Below are 17,158 nucleotides of genomic sequence, written 5' to 3' on the forward strand. Positions count from 1 at the left end.
TTTTTTTCACCATTTGATTTAATATTTTTGTGATTGAATGAAATTCTTAATAAAAGTAATTGACAACCCTTTTTCTGTAACTGATGTTGTGATTGTGGGAGAGGTGTTGTGTTTTTCTCTGTTGCTAGGTAACCTTCTCAATAACAACATTCTACTTAAGTAGGTGAGTAATCAAGATTAAGGGAGACTTGTAATCATGTTTGGCATTCCTTTCCAATAAGAAACAGAGTTGTGTGATTATTTGTTAGTTTTATAGGAATGTATAACCCGTGTTAGCAATGTATTATTTTTTTTAACATTTGAATGATTCTTTGTATGAAATTATAATTTGTGCAATTTATCTTATTTTTTGAGTATGAAATTTTATTTTATATTATGCAATGGATTGTATTTTTTGTATATGGTATTTTATTTCTATTATGAGAAATTAAATGCAAATTTAATTTAAAAATTAATAAATATATAAATTTATTTTTTTTAAACATTTAAATTTACGATACGCAAATATGTGTGTCATCTTTATTTATGACATGACCTTTCTTGACAGGGGCTTCCTTGATACGCATTGCGTGTCGTAAATGCGCATCGTAATTGCGCGTCGTAAATGAGCGTCATAAATGCGCGTCGTCTATAGACGACGTACATAAGCGCGTTGTCTCTCTTTATGACAGAGCCTTCCTTGACGCGCATTTGCGCGTCGTCTGAGCCTTTTACGACGCGCAACGAGCATCGTAAAAGGCTATTTTTGTAGTAGTGATTGCTAATCCGTCACAAAATTCATATATAATTTTTTTCCATCGTTAATCCGTTGCAAACATATAATATCATGTTTTTCTCTATTATGATTCTAAAACAAAAATACTACGATCATCAAATTATTATACAAAAAAAACATCAAATAATGATACAACCACACATTACAATGACAAAACTATCAAAACATCCAAAAACATTAACATTACAAAGCCAAAACTATCAAAGGTTACCAAAAACATCAACTATCATTCAAAAACAAAAAAACGATTTGTAAATGTTTTACCAAGAAAATCAAAATATCCAAAAACTAAACTGTCCACGTAACATCAAACTCCCAACAATTGAGAACATTTTAGCAGCAAGAAATCGAAAGTATGCAAAAGAGGTACAAATAAAAAAAAAGTTTAACCTTCACAATACGCATTAAAAATTAATTTTCATAAAAAAGAAATTCAAAATAACATTTTAGCTGCTCTCCTCATTTCATGTTCATACAAGCATCCCCAATTCTCATTCATATAAAACATTATTCAAAAGAATCAAAATTATCAAATACCAAATGTTACCAAGATATTCAAAAACTTCAATTATGAAAGGTTAACTTCATATTACCTCTAATTTTCAATTTACCATCATATTTGCATGATTGCATACATCTTCCCCATTGCTTCATATTTTTGCATCAGTTTTTTGTTGTGTGACATCTATTTTTGCAACTTTGGCATCCATTTCTTCACGTATTTGTCAATCGTAAGCTTTCATTTTTGCAACTTTAGCATCCATTTCTCCATGCATCTCGTTTCTTACACGTTCATAACAACCTAACGTACACTACTATGATACGAAACTTTATATGTATAATGCCATGATAGGAAACTTTGTAAGTATAATGCCATGATAGGAAACTTTGTAAGTATAATGCCATGATAAGAAACTTTGTAAGTATAATGCCATGATAGGAAACTTTTTGATAGAAAATTTTTATTAAGTAGAAAATTAAACAAACCTCTTCGGATGTTATTGTACTAGATGTTCCTTCCAAAAAGCTCACTGAATCAGACACAAATCTGAATCCATGTATTCTTCCTTTCTTGACCCCTCTAGAAACATCACACCATGTTTCATTATCCAAGAGGGGGTGACAGTTAGTATCATCATCATACTTGTAACATCACAATTTTCAAGGCCAAAAATTTTGTTTTTTATTAAGTAACATATAAAATAGCTTACTGAAAAACATCTTAGATTCATATCATTTCATAAAACATAGACACATGTCTCAAACCATAACATAAAATAGTAATCATGTCAGAGTACAGTCCAAGAATCCCATAAAGAGGAAATCCTGTGTGTGTGAGTGATGCGTTGCTACCGTGCCGACTCCTTCCCCTTCGAAGAAGAGGTACCTGAAACAAAACTAAAAACTGTAAGCACGAAGCTTAGTGAGTTCCCCTATCATACCACATACCATATAACAAACATACTGACTGACAATTTTGGGGTGCCCGACCTACCCTGTCTGGCATTTCTGGGGTGCCAACCTACATTTTCTGGTAATTCTGGGGCGCCGACCTACCCTGTCTGGGAATTCTGGGGCGCTGACCTACCCTCCGGTTTATCTCAACCGGTTACGGGGACTATTTCACCCATACCACTACCATATAATAACAGAGTATAAACATATTGTCAGGCATATCTGGGGTGCCTGACCTATCCTTCGGTCCTTACAACTATAACATGCAGACTATTCCCCCTACTATCTACTACCACATAACATCATTTCATGCTAGCACATAATCATAACAGAGCACAACATACCAGATAATTATCACAAAGACAATTATCTCTACTATAACTCTTACTAGTGGGTCGACCTTGGTGCCTTAGGCCCACTTCTACTGGAAGGTAACTCACCTCAATGTCGTGAAGTGTCTGAACTGTCCTCGGTGTTGGGATCAACTCCTCTCAAACTGCTACAAATAATAACCTCCCATAATTACCATTTCATGCTCTTAACCCTTTCAAGGGTCAACTCAGATCAAAGTCAATGTCAAGGTCAACACTTTAGTCAAAGTCAACTTTTTGGTCAAAGTCAACATCTAGTTGACTCAACTCGCCGAGTTGAGCCAGCAACTCGTCGAGTTCCAAAACCAATAACATCCTGGAACTTCGATCTTACTCGTTGAGTCTTTCAAGAACTCATCGAGTTCTCCTTTATACAAAATCAAGAACTTATGCTTATGACTCGCCAAGCTCATCCTTGAACTCGTCGAGTCCTGCTTCATACATGTTGAAGTGTTTAGTCCTTGACTCGCCAAGTTCTTCCTTCAACTCGTCGAGTTCTTCTTCATATAGTTGGGAGATTGCCTTGAACTCACCGAGTTCAACCTTGAACTCGCCGAGTTCAACCTTGAACTCGTTGAGTTCTTTGATCTTCACGTCCATTTTCACATCCATCTTGTTGAGTCCTCTTCTAAACCCAATCAGTTCGATCAAAAACAGAAAAGGTTGGGGAACCATAGCCTGACTCACCGAGTACTATGAGTGACTTGCCGAGTCCCCCAAACTCCAAGTCTACCAGTCGATTTTAGTCGGGCTCATTGCATCCATAACATAGATCTGACCTCCTAGAAGCGATATAGCATGTAAAGTTATAAACTTTATGTGCATGCATGGGTTGACTAACTCATAAGGACCCAAAATGAAGTCTACAAGGTGCATGAGACTCCCATGGCCATAAAGCTGGCACCTTTATGCCATGGGGACCCTTAAAGGTTCAAGATCTGAATGTACAACCCCAAAGATGCACAAAATCCCGAAAATGGTTTCACTATGACTTAGAAAAGGTAGAAACTAGCCCTAAATAGAGATCTAAGAAATGAATAGTCAAGGTATCATCTTTATACCTCAAATGAGCTAGAAGTGTGCCAAATACTCTGGATCTACTTGCTTTCTCTTGATCTCCCAAGCCTCCTCTTCCTTCTCAAGCTTCAAAGACAAACAAATGGGACATAAAGCTCAAGAACACTCAATAATCAATTAGGGTTTCGTGAAAAGAGTCTGAGAGTGATGGGGGCTGGAGTGGAGGCCCTATAAGTTGCTTAAATAGGGTGCAAACCCTCAAATTTAGGGTTTCATCCAGATATGTCTACTCGTCAATTCGAGGCTTCCGACTCGACGAGTAGATTCTTCCACCCGCGTCCAAATTTAGCCTCCACTTGACGAGTTGGGGCCTCCAACTCGTCGAGTCCTGGAGTAAAAGTGAAAAAATTCTTATTTAAAATACACTAGGAACCGGGCGTTACAAATCTCCCTCGCTTATTTTAGACTTCTTCCTTAAAGTCTGCTACTGCATCTACAAAAAGCTCGGGGTAGTGCTCTCTCATATCTTCCTCCGGCCCCCAAGTCCATTCTGAGCCCTTGCGGTGCTACCATTGCATCTTCTCTAGATCGGTCCTCTTGTTCCTCAGATCCTTCGACTTCCTGTAGTGGATAGCTATTGGTCGCTGAATGCAGTTCAGGTTGTCATCCACCTGAATATCCTCTAAAGGCACCACTGCAGAGTCGTCTACCAGACACTTCCGCAGCCGGGAGACATGAAAGGTACTGTGATCTGGCTAACCTCGGCTGGTAGATCCAGTATATACGCCACCTTGCCCACCCAGGCTGCAACCCTGAAAGGACCAATATACCTGGGGCCTAACTTGCCCCGCTTCCTGAATCTGATGACACCTTTCCAAGGTGACACCTTCAGGAGGACCATATCCCAGACCTGGAACTATAGGTCTGAACGACGCTTGTCGGCATAACTTTTCTACTGACTCTAAGCAATATGAAGCCTGCTTTGGACTTGCTGGATCCTTTCCGTTATCTTGAGTACCACTTCGGTACTCCCCATGACTTTCTGCCCAAACTCACCCCAGCATATTGGGGTCCTACACTTCCTCCCGTACAACATCTCGAAGGGAGGACGATCGATACTCACGTGGTAGCTATTGTTGTAGGAAAACTCAGCCAATGGAAGATAAGGATCCGAGATACCACCGAAGTGCAGACAGGTACCCAACTCACCGTGAAAACTTCTTCCAGAACCTGGAAGCGAACCGTACATCTCGATCTAAAATCATGGAAACTAGCACTCTGTGTCAAACTACTACCTCTTAGATGTAGATATCGGCCAACTTCTCGGCCTAGATGCTCTCCTGGATCGATATGAAATGGGAACTCTTGGTCAACTAATCCATGATGACCCAAATCGCATCCACTCCCCGTGCGGTCCTAGGAAGCTTTATGATGAAATCCATACTAATATCTTCCCATTTACACATAGGGATATCCAACGGTTGTGTCTTGCCGTGAGGCCTCTGGTGCTCAGCCTTGACCTTCCTGAAGGTCAGGCATTTCTCAACGTATTGGCTACATCCTGCTTCATGTAGGACCACCAATAACTAGGACGAAGATCTCTATACAACTTCGTCGCCCTGGGATGAATAGAAAACCTAGATTTATGTGCCTCCTCCATCAACACTTAGCGCACACCTCTAGGATACGGAACCCACACCCTACAGTGTAGTGTCAACAACCCACAACTATCATAGTTGAAAGAGGAAACCTACCCCATAATACGCTCGCTCTTCCGATGTTCCTCCTATAACTACTGTCTTCCGCAAGCAAATATATTTGATCGGGGCTGCCTTGCGGCTAAGAGCATCGACCACCACATTGGTCTTCCTCGGGTGGTAGAGGATCTCACAGTCACAATCCTTTACCACATCTAACCACTGACGCTGCCTCATGTGAATTCATATTTGGCTGATCCATGAGGTACCTCAAACTCTTGTCGTCCGTGTAAATGGTACATCGGACCCCATAGAGGTAGTGTCGCAAAATCTTGAGGGCGAAGACAACCGCCCCCAACTCCAAATCATGTGTTGGGTAGTTCGCCTCATGAGGCTTCAGCTGCCTCAAGGCGTAGGCGAAAACATGCCCTCTCTGCATTAATATCACACCTAACCCTGAGATGGACGCATTGCAGTAGACCACAAAATCCTCCATGCCCTCTGGAAGGGCGAGGATCGGCGCCTCACATAGTCTCTGTCTCAATGTGTCAAACGCTGCTTGCTGCTCAGGCCCCCAGCGAAAAACCACGCCTTTCTTTGTTAATCGGTTCAAGGGTACAACTATCTTGGATAAGTCCTGAATGAATCTTTGATAATAGCCTGCCAATCCCAGGAAACTCCGAATCTCAGATGGAGACAACATGAAAATTAATTGGGTCTCATGGAGAAAAATTACCACTACAAAAGAAAATAGTGGGCTTGGTGTTGGATTAATTGATGATCTAAAAATTGCCTTTATATGCAAATGGTGGTGGAGACAAAAAGTGGATAAAGATTCATTATGGAATAAAGTAATTACCAATATACACAACTTGGATATTAGAACTGCATATCAATTATCAAACAAATCCAAACCTGGGGTACAGAACAACATTGTTAGAATACAAGGAGAATTAGTCAAGCGAGACATCCCGATGAGTAAGATTATCAAGAAAAAAATAAATTCCGTTACTGACACACTATTCTGGAGCGTTAGTCAAGCGAGACATCCCGATTAGTAAGATTATACAAGGAGGATTGGTAATGGCCCTCTGAAGCTCACTTTCCTTGAATTGTTTTCAGTGGAATTGCATAAACGGTGCAAAATTTCAGATTGAATATATGAAGGTGGTTACTCATGGTCCTGGTCAAGACAACCCTCTCCAACCAGGTGAGACAATTGGTTCAGAAGATTGATACGTTTAGTCTCAACTCAAACAAAGATGAATGGATGTGTGGTCTTGATTCGAACATCTTATTCACGGTTGAAGCATGTAGGCGTTTTTTGAGTTCATCAAATCCTGATCCAACATCGCGTTCCTTTGCATGGATATCATAAAACCCTATAAAGATAATATGTTTTGTTTAGAGAGCCAGACAAAATCGCATTCCTTCTACGATGGCACTTCAACAAAGGGGAGTGAATCCCCTTTCGGTGACTTGTAGTGTTTACAACATGGATGATGAGTCAACTAACCATCTATTATGGACTTGTGCATTTGAAAAGGTCACATGGGAGTGGATATTCAGATAGTGTGGTATATCAGTATTTCAATATGATAATATAAATGGAGTATTGGATTTCACTGCAACCTAGGGAAACTGTCGCAAAAAGAGGAGAATAATATTAGGAATTAGCTATGGTACGATTTGAAGTTTATGGAAAGCACGGAATGATAGAATTTTCAGAAAAAAGATGCCAACTCCTGCAAGGTAACTGATATCGTAAAGGCATCGGTATTTATGTGGTTCAAACGTAGGAGTAACGGTGGTAGCAACAATTTCAATTTGACTAAGTGGTGCATTAATCCCTTTGCGGATTAACTTTTCATCTTAGAGTTTAATTTGTTTATATTGAACTCTAAAAGGAGGTCTTTTGTATTATTTATCTGTAAATGTAACTGTCTCTGTTTCCGTCCTCCTGCATTGATACATGCTTGGGGTTTGGGTTATTCTTCTTAATAAAATTTTCTAGATAAAAAAAAATAACTATGAAGAGCATAAACTCACAACACATGCAACCGATTACTAGGTGAATAAGAGAAATTATCTCATAAAAAACTAAAGTACTTAGTGTTGAAATCATTACAAAAGTTTGGCTGAGTGTAGGTTTTGGCAAACAATAGTGTATTATATCTTCAACAATTTTAAAAACACCTTAAAACCAGATTATAATGTAGGGTAAATTACACCAATCGTCTCTCGTGCATATGTCAGAAAGCGTGTTTAGTCCCTATTTTCAAAAATTAACTCGGACAGTCCCTCGTTTGCTTAAAACTTGCACGTTTCGTCCCTCCGGGCATAAAAAGACCCTTTTGCCCTTACTTATTTCTTTTTTATATGTTTATTAATTATTAGTTATTAATCTATTAAAAAAATGTTTAATTAAATATAAACACCATCGCAACTATTGATTAAATGTCAAATTTCTTCCCAGTTCTTTCTCAACTTCAGCTACCACCACCTATCACCACCTATGACTACCATCAACCACCACCTAGCACCACTAGAAATCGCCACTTTTCACTCCTATTTCTCTCAAACCACCTATTTTGGAAGATATGCCTTATATCCGAACACCATTGAACATATCTCGCATTTTTCCTTCCCAAAAATCCGGCAACCCCCTAAATTTAAGAAACAAGAAGCTGAAATCAAATCTAACTAAACCCTAAACCTGAAAATCAAATTATAAACCTGTAAATAGAAACCCACGAGTTGCAGTATAAGAAAGAGGATTCAAAATAAAATGCATTGGTGGTCACCCCAAATCTCGCTGCTATCGAAGAACCTCATATCGATGATGCTGACCACCAACAAACATGGAGAATCGGACCTCCGACAACCACCCCTTCATCTTTCGCACTTTATTTCTTCTGTTACTGATCCCCAAACAGGCAATGAAGCTCGATCATAAACCCTAGGTGGTGTTTCGAAACTTTAGGCGGCGGCAATGTCTCCATCTCTATGTAGAACCCGTCGGAAACCACCTCTCCCCCTCTACGATGCCATTGATCTGGAGTTAACTCTTTTTTTTCGACAACATCTCCATCAATCGTTTGGATTCAAAGAAAGGTGACATATGTGACGGAGTTGGAGAGGGGACTGCCGAGAGTCTTGGTCTATATGAAGAAAGGTTTGCCGAAGGTGGAGACGATGGTGGTGGCCGACGATTGTGGTCTCTACTTTCCCTCTCATTGAATCTGTGTTTATTTCCGATTAAAAGCGTGGGGAAAGTGAAGGGGCTTTATTAAAAAAGTTATAATAATAATAAGGGTAAAAACTTTAACTTAATTATAAAATAAAACACGAGGGCATTATCGTCATTTCAAATCTGGAACGGACTAAGTTAGCAATAAAATCACCTTTGACGGATGAAGCATGCAAGTTTTAAGCAAACGAAGGAATGTCCGAGTTAATTTTTGAAAATAGGGACTAAACATGTTTTCTGACATATGCACAAGAGACGATTAGTGTAATTTACCCTATAATGTATTACATACAAAAGTTGTAAACTTAAACAACTCTTCAAACATCATAAACTGCAACCTAAACCATATAAACCACCTGCACCACCTCCCAAAACACCTTTACATCCACATATAAATTGCAATCTACCGCAATGAGAGGTTTCTAGGATCTCACATAGTTTGAGGTTCTCATTTGAACAAAAGTCAATATATTTTTAATCCATTTACTTGTACAAAATGAAGATCAAATAAGAATGGAATATTTTTTAGGAAATGTTAGAAATACATCATTTGCATGTTTTTTGACGACCAAACAAAATAATCATTAGATAATACAAAAACAACAAAATTTGCAAAAAAACAATCTTGAAAAAAAACTATCGTTGATTCAGTTTTTTACCGAATCAAATTTTGATTTATTTTTCGGAAAACTTTAGTGAATCATCCCAAAAATGAATCATTGATGCGTTTTTTTTTTTCGGATCTTTTGCGAATCATATTATTTTTGTATTATCTAATGATTAAGTTTGTTTAATTCCCCAAAAATCATGCAAATAATGTATTTCTTACCATTCCTGTCAAATCCACATCCAATAAATGAAACAGGAGACATAACGTACGGTGGTTATCAAATAGTTATCCGAAGCATCAACCATACTTCAATGGCAAAAAAGAACTGATTGGCGACGGAGAAAAGCTCCACACATAGCATTATTTTTTTTAACGGCATCACACAGCATAGTGCGTCGGACCCATATAAGTAGAGAAACCATTTATTAAATAATTACACATTTACACATAGCTTAGTGGAAGATCTAAATGGTGGAGATCATATAAATTACAAAGACAATAGATAATTAATCCCACATAGTGGCTCAAATATTATACTAATATCCTCTTTTTTTGGAGATTATATTTATTACAAAAGCGTCGAGATAAAATCCCACATGGTGGCTCAAATCCTATACTGTATACTCTTTTTGTTGTTATAATACACTAAGCGGGACCCTACTCTAATCACCCCTCTATATATACCATTATGTTGGTCTTACATGGAAATCTCATCAAAACACACCTTGATCATTACTCACAAACAACTTAACATGTCAAGACTGTCCACTGAGCTATTTGAGAATGAAATGAAGCATTTTATTTCAAGAAAACTTCTACTTGACACTTATTCATACCAACAACCAGCGGCTGCTGTGACAGCTCCATCACCGTCAACCCCACATACAGAACATAGCAACTTTGATGCGAATGTGGTGATGGTGCTGTCGGTGCTGATATGCGCTCTGATTTGCTCACTAGCATTGAACTCCATCATCAGGTGTGTATTAAGATGTACGGGTAGTTCAGAAAGCAGCGATAGCCAGGAAAGTACTTTAGTTAAAGCCAACACTGGAATCAAGAAGAAAGCATTGAAGACTTTCCCAACAGTCAGCTATTGGGAAGGACTGAAGCTACCAGGATTGGACAAGGAATGTGTGATATGCTTGGGTGATTTTTCAACAGGAGAGTTAGTAAAAATCCTGCCCAAGTGCAACCATGGATTTCATGTGCGTTGCATCGATAAATGGCTGAGTTCACATTCATCTTGTCCAACTTGCAGGAACTCCTTACTCGAAACATGTCAAAAGATCGTCACAGGTGGGAACTGTAACATCATTATATCTTCGCAACCCCAAGAGGAAAGTCCAAGAAATATTACCACTCTTACCATATTGCCTCTACCACATGAAGGTCTTGTACGAAATTATGAGACTTAACTAGCTAACAAATCAAATGAACAAATCAAATGTAATTACTTTAACACTCATAGGTAGATAGGTAGGAATTGTCCATTGTGTAATTTAAAGTATTATTGACACCAAAAGTTCTTTCCCTAGAATAAATTACATGTGATGTTGCAACTTTGCAATTGTTTTACAAGTAATTTTACAAAAGATATCAGCAAATTATAATTGGCTAGCATTTTACTCTAATATATTTTCTTATACTTAAAAAAGTATGTTAACACTTGTATTAAAATAAAAAGCAAACTGTTAATAAAGTTTTAATAAATAATATACATAACTTTTCTCCATAAAATTGTATAATACGCAATTTCAGGTGGTGGTTTGATGTCTAAGTAGAGTTGCACAAACCGGACTGGTTTTTCAAAAAAATAAAAATAAATAAATAATAAACAAACAGGTTTTTTTATATTACAAGTTGTCATATATCTGGTTAGGATTTAACACAACCGTGGGTTAGGCATCGGTTACGAGAAAAATGGCGGACCAACTTATTGGGTTAATGAACTAGAAAGTAACGAACTTTGGTCTTTATTCACATTAAGGTAATTATGTTTTTTTTCGTACACAATTAACCATTGAACTTATTCGACTTGTTCAAAATAAGGTACTATGGCTGGTAACTAACGGTAACATTACCTTATTATGAACATGTCAAACACGTTTACTGGTCACATATGTACGCAAAAAACATGGTTACCTAAATATGGACAAAAACCAAAGTTCCTTACCCATTTTGGTAATATTGGGTTCTTTATGTTAAGTGCAACTAATCAGGTTGTCCCGTCTATATGTATGAGGAGATGGTCAAGTCTGGGCCAATCGAGTTTAGGCCCAACTAGTTAGGGATGAGGTTGTATACGCTTAACGAGTTAGGCTGTATGTGCTTTAAAGACCTAGCAACCCAGCCTAACCTAGGCGTGTGCAAAAAAACTAGTTCAGGAACCGAACCGGTCGCTGAACCGAAAACCGGTTTAGCCTTGAACCGGTTCACGTAATAACTGAATCAATGCTGAACCAAACCACCAGATTGGACCAATTCACACTTTGTACCCTTGAGACTGGTTTGGAACCGATTTTTTCTGAACCCGTTTGTTGAATCGGTTTGCAATTATTACCGTTGGTGAACCGGTTTTGAACCGATTTTCGAGTATTACCATGTTTTTGTCTTTTCCTAACGGCTATATAGCCGTTTGAGCCTGTTGAATACCCGATTTTGGCTCCTTTTTGACCATATTAACCATTCCTTAATATATATATATATATATATATATATATATATATATATATATATTAGATGTTTAGGTCTCAACATTACCTTAACTAAACCTCAAAAAGCCTCTCTTAGTTCAAAAAACGCTCATAATTCAAACAATGGATTCGGCTTCCGTTGGTGTTAGAGATTCATCAAACAATCTTACCGTTGTAAGCATTAAAGAAACAAATAGAAATTCGGCTATTTGGTGCAACTATGATTTGTGTGTAATGTCGAATGGTATAAAAAAGCGCGATGCAAGGAATGTGGTGCTTTTTTTTAATGAAGACAGAAATTCAACATTGAAAACTCATATGACCAATAGATGCCCCGCGGTGAAATTTGGGTCGGGACATAATCAAACAATGCTTGCCTTTTGACCACTTCGACAATAAACAATTGACTTGACTCATCCAAGATACTCTCTAACCACGATATTGCCATGTGTATCGTACTTCTATTAGACGTGATTGTATTGAAATGTGGAAATTTGCAAAAAATGAATTGATTTTAGGATTTCAATCTTTAGAAATCAGTGTGAATTTAACTTGTGATGTTTGGACGGCTCCTCACGGTTCACTGAATGCATACCTTTGTGTTACCGCTCACTGGATTAATCCAATTAATTGGGTAATGATGAAGCGTACAATTACGTTTGAATTGTTTGAGTACCCTCACACCGGTAGAAATTTATTTAAAATTTTAGATTGTGTGATCAAAATTTATAAACTTGAAGGAAAGATTTTTTCTATATCTTTAGATAATGCTTCAAACAACAGCGTCGTCGTTGGACAACTAAAACTAAAATATAAACTGATTTGCGATGGTGTTTCTTTTTCATAGTCGATGTGTTGCACATATCATTAATTTCGTTGTGCAAGATGGATCAACTAGAATTGAAACTATAAAAGATGGTTTCAAATACATGCTAAAAGATATTTTTAGTTCTAGTAACCCTCGATATCATAATTATATGCAATTTTGTGTCGATGTGAATGCCCTCTTTTTAGGTCGGAATTGGGAAAAAAAATACCCGATGGAACTTCACTTGCAAAATGTTTGAATGTGTCTTACGTCAAAAAGATACTTTAAAAATGTTCCATGACAACCCTGTGGACCGTAATAAGGTTACGACTTATCCGAAATCAAGTTGAGATACTATCAAACTTGTCACGGACGTGCTTGATGTTTTTAAAAAACAACTACTTTTTTTATCGGGGGTTTATTATCTTACAAGTTGTTTAGTTTTAAACAAAAATTTTTGAATGTTTGCGAAAATAAATGAGTTTGAAATGAGGAGCACAATGTTTGCTAATATGATGAAACCGATGAAAGCAAAGTTAAAAAAATCTTTTCAAGAAATACCTCTCATTATTACTTGTTCCGCCGCTTTGAATCCGACTCTAAATGTTGGGGGGGGGGGGGGGGGGGCGGTTTGAGACTTTAATTCAAAATATTTGTTACGATTTGGGTTTATTGGATGATGACATGGATTATGCATCAAAGGATGTTTCAAAATTTAACAACGTTTTTCAAATTTTATTTGAAGTTTATTTAATAAAATATGGTTCAACAAACATTTATGACATGAAAAATACGGGGACATCGCGATCCACTTCTCACCAAAATAACGAAACAATTAGACTTTATAATACTTTGAGGATTGAAAATTCCAAACGAGCCCAGTCTAAGCGAGCTCGGAAGGTATATTGGTTCCGATTTCTTGTCTCAAATGAGTATTCAAGAGTTTGAAAATTTTTATATTTTGGCTTGGTGGAAAGGAAAGGAAACCCAATTTCCAATTCTAGCCAATATGGCCAGTGATCTACTAATATGTGTGTATATTATTAAACAAGAAACAAAAGAAAAAAATGAAAAAAAAAAAAAAACTTTTGGCATATATATGGACGTGTATATGTAATACGTGTGTGTATTACCATAAGGCTTTATGCCTTCCCAATTCATTTAACCCCCAAAAACCTACCGTGGAGCCTAATTTTTTTATGGTTAAACACAATCAAAAGCAATATAATCTAAACAAAAAAACATTCTTATTTCACACTTATTAACCAAAAACAAAAAAAAAAATTAAAAAACCTTATATGCGCCGAACCGGTTTTGAACCGGTTTCGATAAAAACCGAACCGGTTTACATATGTTCGTATTTTTTTGGAGTTGGACCGGTTTGGAACCGAACTGGTTTCCGAGTGAACCGGTTTTGACTACGTTGTTCATAAAAAAATCGGTTTGTGCATCATGACTAGCCGGGACTGAACTGGGTTAGACCAAGCCTAACCTAATTCTTCATTGAGTGTCGGAGCCTAATCCCAGGGCACAATCCCTGAGACGGTTAATTGGTCCTTGATTAATAATGGTTATCTATTAAACTTTTCTCTCTCTCTCTCTCTCACTCTCTCTCTCTCTCTCTCTCTATATATATATATATATATATATATATATATATATATATATATATATATATATAAAGATTTATCAGTGATGCCATGTAAAAATACTAATTGATTGAATTACGGGGATAATGTCTAGGTTGGATTTAGTAAGGTGTTTAAAGTGGGATTTCCAAACAATATAATTTATATACCAAATAGACCCTATCATCGATATGATCATACCTGGTTATTTCTTACTTGATAGATCTTAATGTAGACATTAGGATTAGTGAGGAATCTAGACTATCATTAGTCACCAAGAACATTACACTAGAACTTAGTATTAATCATACTTAGGTCACGTCAAAAAAAGGCTAAGGTGTTAGGGGAAGCGCTCCCAAATTCTCTAGTAACCCACCTAAGTCTGGTGAGTGCATAGTCATTTTCATGAACATGATTTTAATATAAGTATTAAATAAAGTATTAAATATATGTGAAAGAGTTTATATGTGAGCTATATGCCTATTGTCTGAAATATGTGTTAAAAAAGTTATTGATAATATACGATATGTGAACCAGTTATGGTTCTATATATGTTAAGATATATATATATATATATATATATATATATATATATATATATATATATATATATACCTATTGTTATGTGGCATTAATAGTAGAAGTAGTAGTAGAGTGAAAGATAAAAGTATATTAAATACTTGGTGTCAATAAAAACATTAAGGTAGGATAATGTGGCCTAAGTAGAGTTGGTATTAGAAATTGAGCATTTTAGACTAACGGAGAGATAAGATAAGACTTGTAAAGCAGCCTTAAGTTTAATTACATTGGATATTGGGTAGCATCTTCTTAAGAGTACGTGTGAGATATGAACACGGGATAGAACTCATATATTAGTATTTGGAAAGGTATTAAGTATTCCCTTTCTATCCAAATATGTTTTGTAAGTCATGTGGTAGAGTATAGATGACCACCCTTGATGAGACAATGTCTTGTGGTATTAATGAATCACTGACCCAAGAGTATGGATTAAGCATAGTTATTTATCACTAATCCGAGACTATGGATTAGGCATAATTATCCATCATTGATCTGAGAGTATGCATTGGGTATACTCATGCAACATTGGTCCGAGAGTATGGATTAAGCTTAGTCATTCATCACTGATCCGAGAGTATGGATTAGGTAAAGTCACTTATCACTGATTCTAAGAGAATGGACTTGGTATAATAAATCGATTGTTGCATTATCTCCCCTATTGTCTCTATTGATCCTCTTATACTGCTAAGGAATCCTCGAAGCAGTGTAGTCAAATTATTGTTCACATGAATCCTTCTAGTTAAAATTCGTAAAGTCGTTGTATAAGATCAATATGTGAGGATCGACGGGATAGGGTATATTGTTTATATGCGATATATCTGAGATAATGATAAAAGTTGATCTTGTAGATTTTTAAAATATATTTCATTAAAACATTATGGGACTGAAACCCTATGTACTCACCAGGTTTCCCAACCTGACCCACTAAGTGTTTTTGTGTCACAGGTAGCGGTACTACTATACAATCCACTGAGAGATTCAAGGAGATTAGCTCATTAGTACAATAAGCTCATGTAATGCCCATAATGTTTATGCTTATATTTTTTTTATCAGTTATGACATCCCAAGTTTTAATAATTCCAATAAAAAGATTTCATTATAAATACTTTTTACAAGATAAATTATGATGTATAAAGAATACTTGGTTTTTAAAATAAGCATAAATAAAAAGGTCTTTTCTGACCGTGAAAATGGGGATGTCGTACTGTAACACTAGGTTCATTTTGCATTTTGGTTTATACCCTTTAGGGGTGTATTGTTTGTAGAATAGGTCCTTAGGGGGTTGAATTGCCAATTTTGGGAAAGTTGGAGTACGTTGTGTGTACTCCTTGTACGATGGGCATACTAAGGGAAGTCTGGTCGCAGAGCTCATCCATGTACATGGGGCATACATGGAGTATGCTTAGCGTACGTTAGCATATTAGAAACCCTAGTTTAGGGGCTTGTACCCTATATAGACCATAAGATAGCATCTTTTATCCTTGTTCAACCAGCCTCTATAACCTTGAAAACCCTAATATGCTCCATAGCCTTTATGTGGTGCTTTTAAGCTCTTCTGAAGCTTTTGTCGGGGATTTTGTGCATCTTAAGGGGAAGGGAAGAAGATTGACAACTCATTATTTAAAGGAGGGCCTTGAGATCCAGCTTTAACACATTCTTTTGTTGGCTTTTGAGGTATACAGTTCAAATCTTGTCATGTGATTTCATAGATCTACTCTTTAGCTTGTTATGGTAATTTTTGTCCTTTTTTCATTGGTTTTGTGAGCTAAAGACGTTTTTGGAGTTTATCCTTGTAGAGCTGGACACATGAAGGGTTTCTTGACCATAAAAGTGCAAAATTAATGCTTGTTTTGTCTGATGCATGTATGAAGTCATTTATTAAGCTCTAGAGCCCCATTTATAACTCAAAACATCAGCGAAAAACTATTATTCTTAAAATCTCATATCAAGAGTCTGTGACAAGGACCCAATCTTGAACCGTGCCAGTGTAAAGTCAAGTTAACCCTCATTCCTACCTGATGTACCTGTACTAATTATTTTATAAAGGAAAGGGTAAGCACGAAGCTTAGTGAATTTCAACATAACATAACAATAGAAGTATTACACCCTACTCCTACAATCCATGCCATCAACAAATATGCAGACATCCATATAACATATAAACATCAAGATCATACGCCTCGTTTCTATTTGGGAACACAACCCAAACAACACCCAAATAAAGACTCGGTATTCAGTCGTCGAGTCCACGGACTTGGAGTTTCTGCCTTTG

At 36.9% G+C, this 17,158-nt stretch overlaps 1 pseudogene; it reads left to right on the forward strand.

Moving 5' to 3' along the window:
* Positions 1-9,876: 9,876 nt before the first annotated feature.
* On the forward strand, positions 9,877-10,756 carry LOC145100631 (RING-H2 finger protein ATL78 pseudogene; annotated as a pseudogene).
* The last annotated feature ends 6,402 nt before the right edge of the window (positions 10,757-17,158 follow it).

This window comes from Lactuca serriola, chromosome 4 (genome assembly GCF_051521515.1).
Source record: "Lactuca serriola cultivar US96UC23 chromosome 4, Lser_US96UC23_V15, whole genome shotgun sequence".
NCBI lineage: Eukaryota > Viridiplantae > Streptophyta > Magnoliopsida > Asterales > Asteraceae > Lactuca > Lactuca serriola.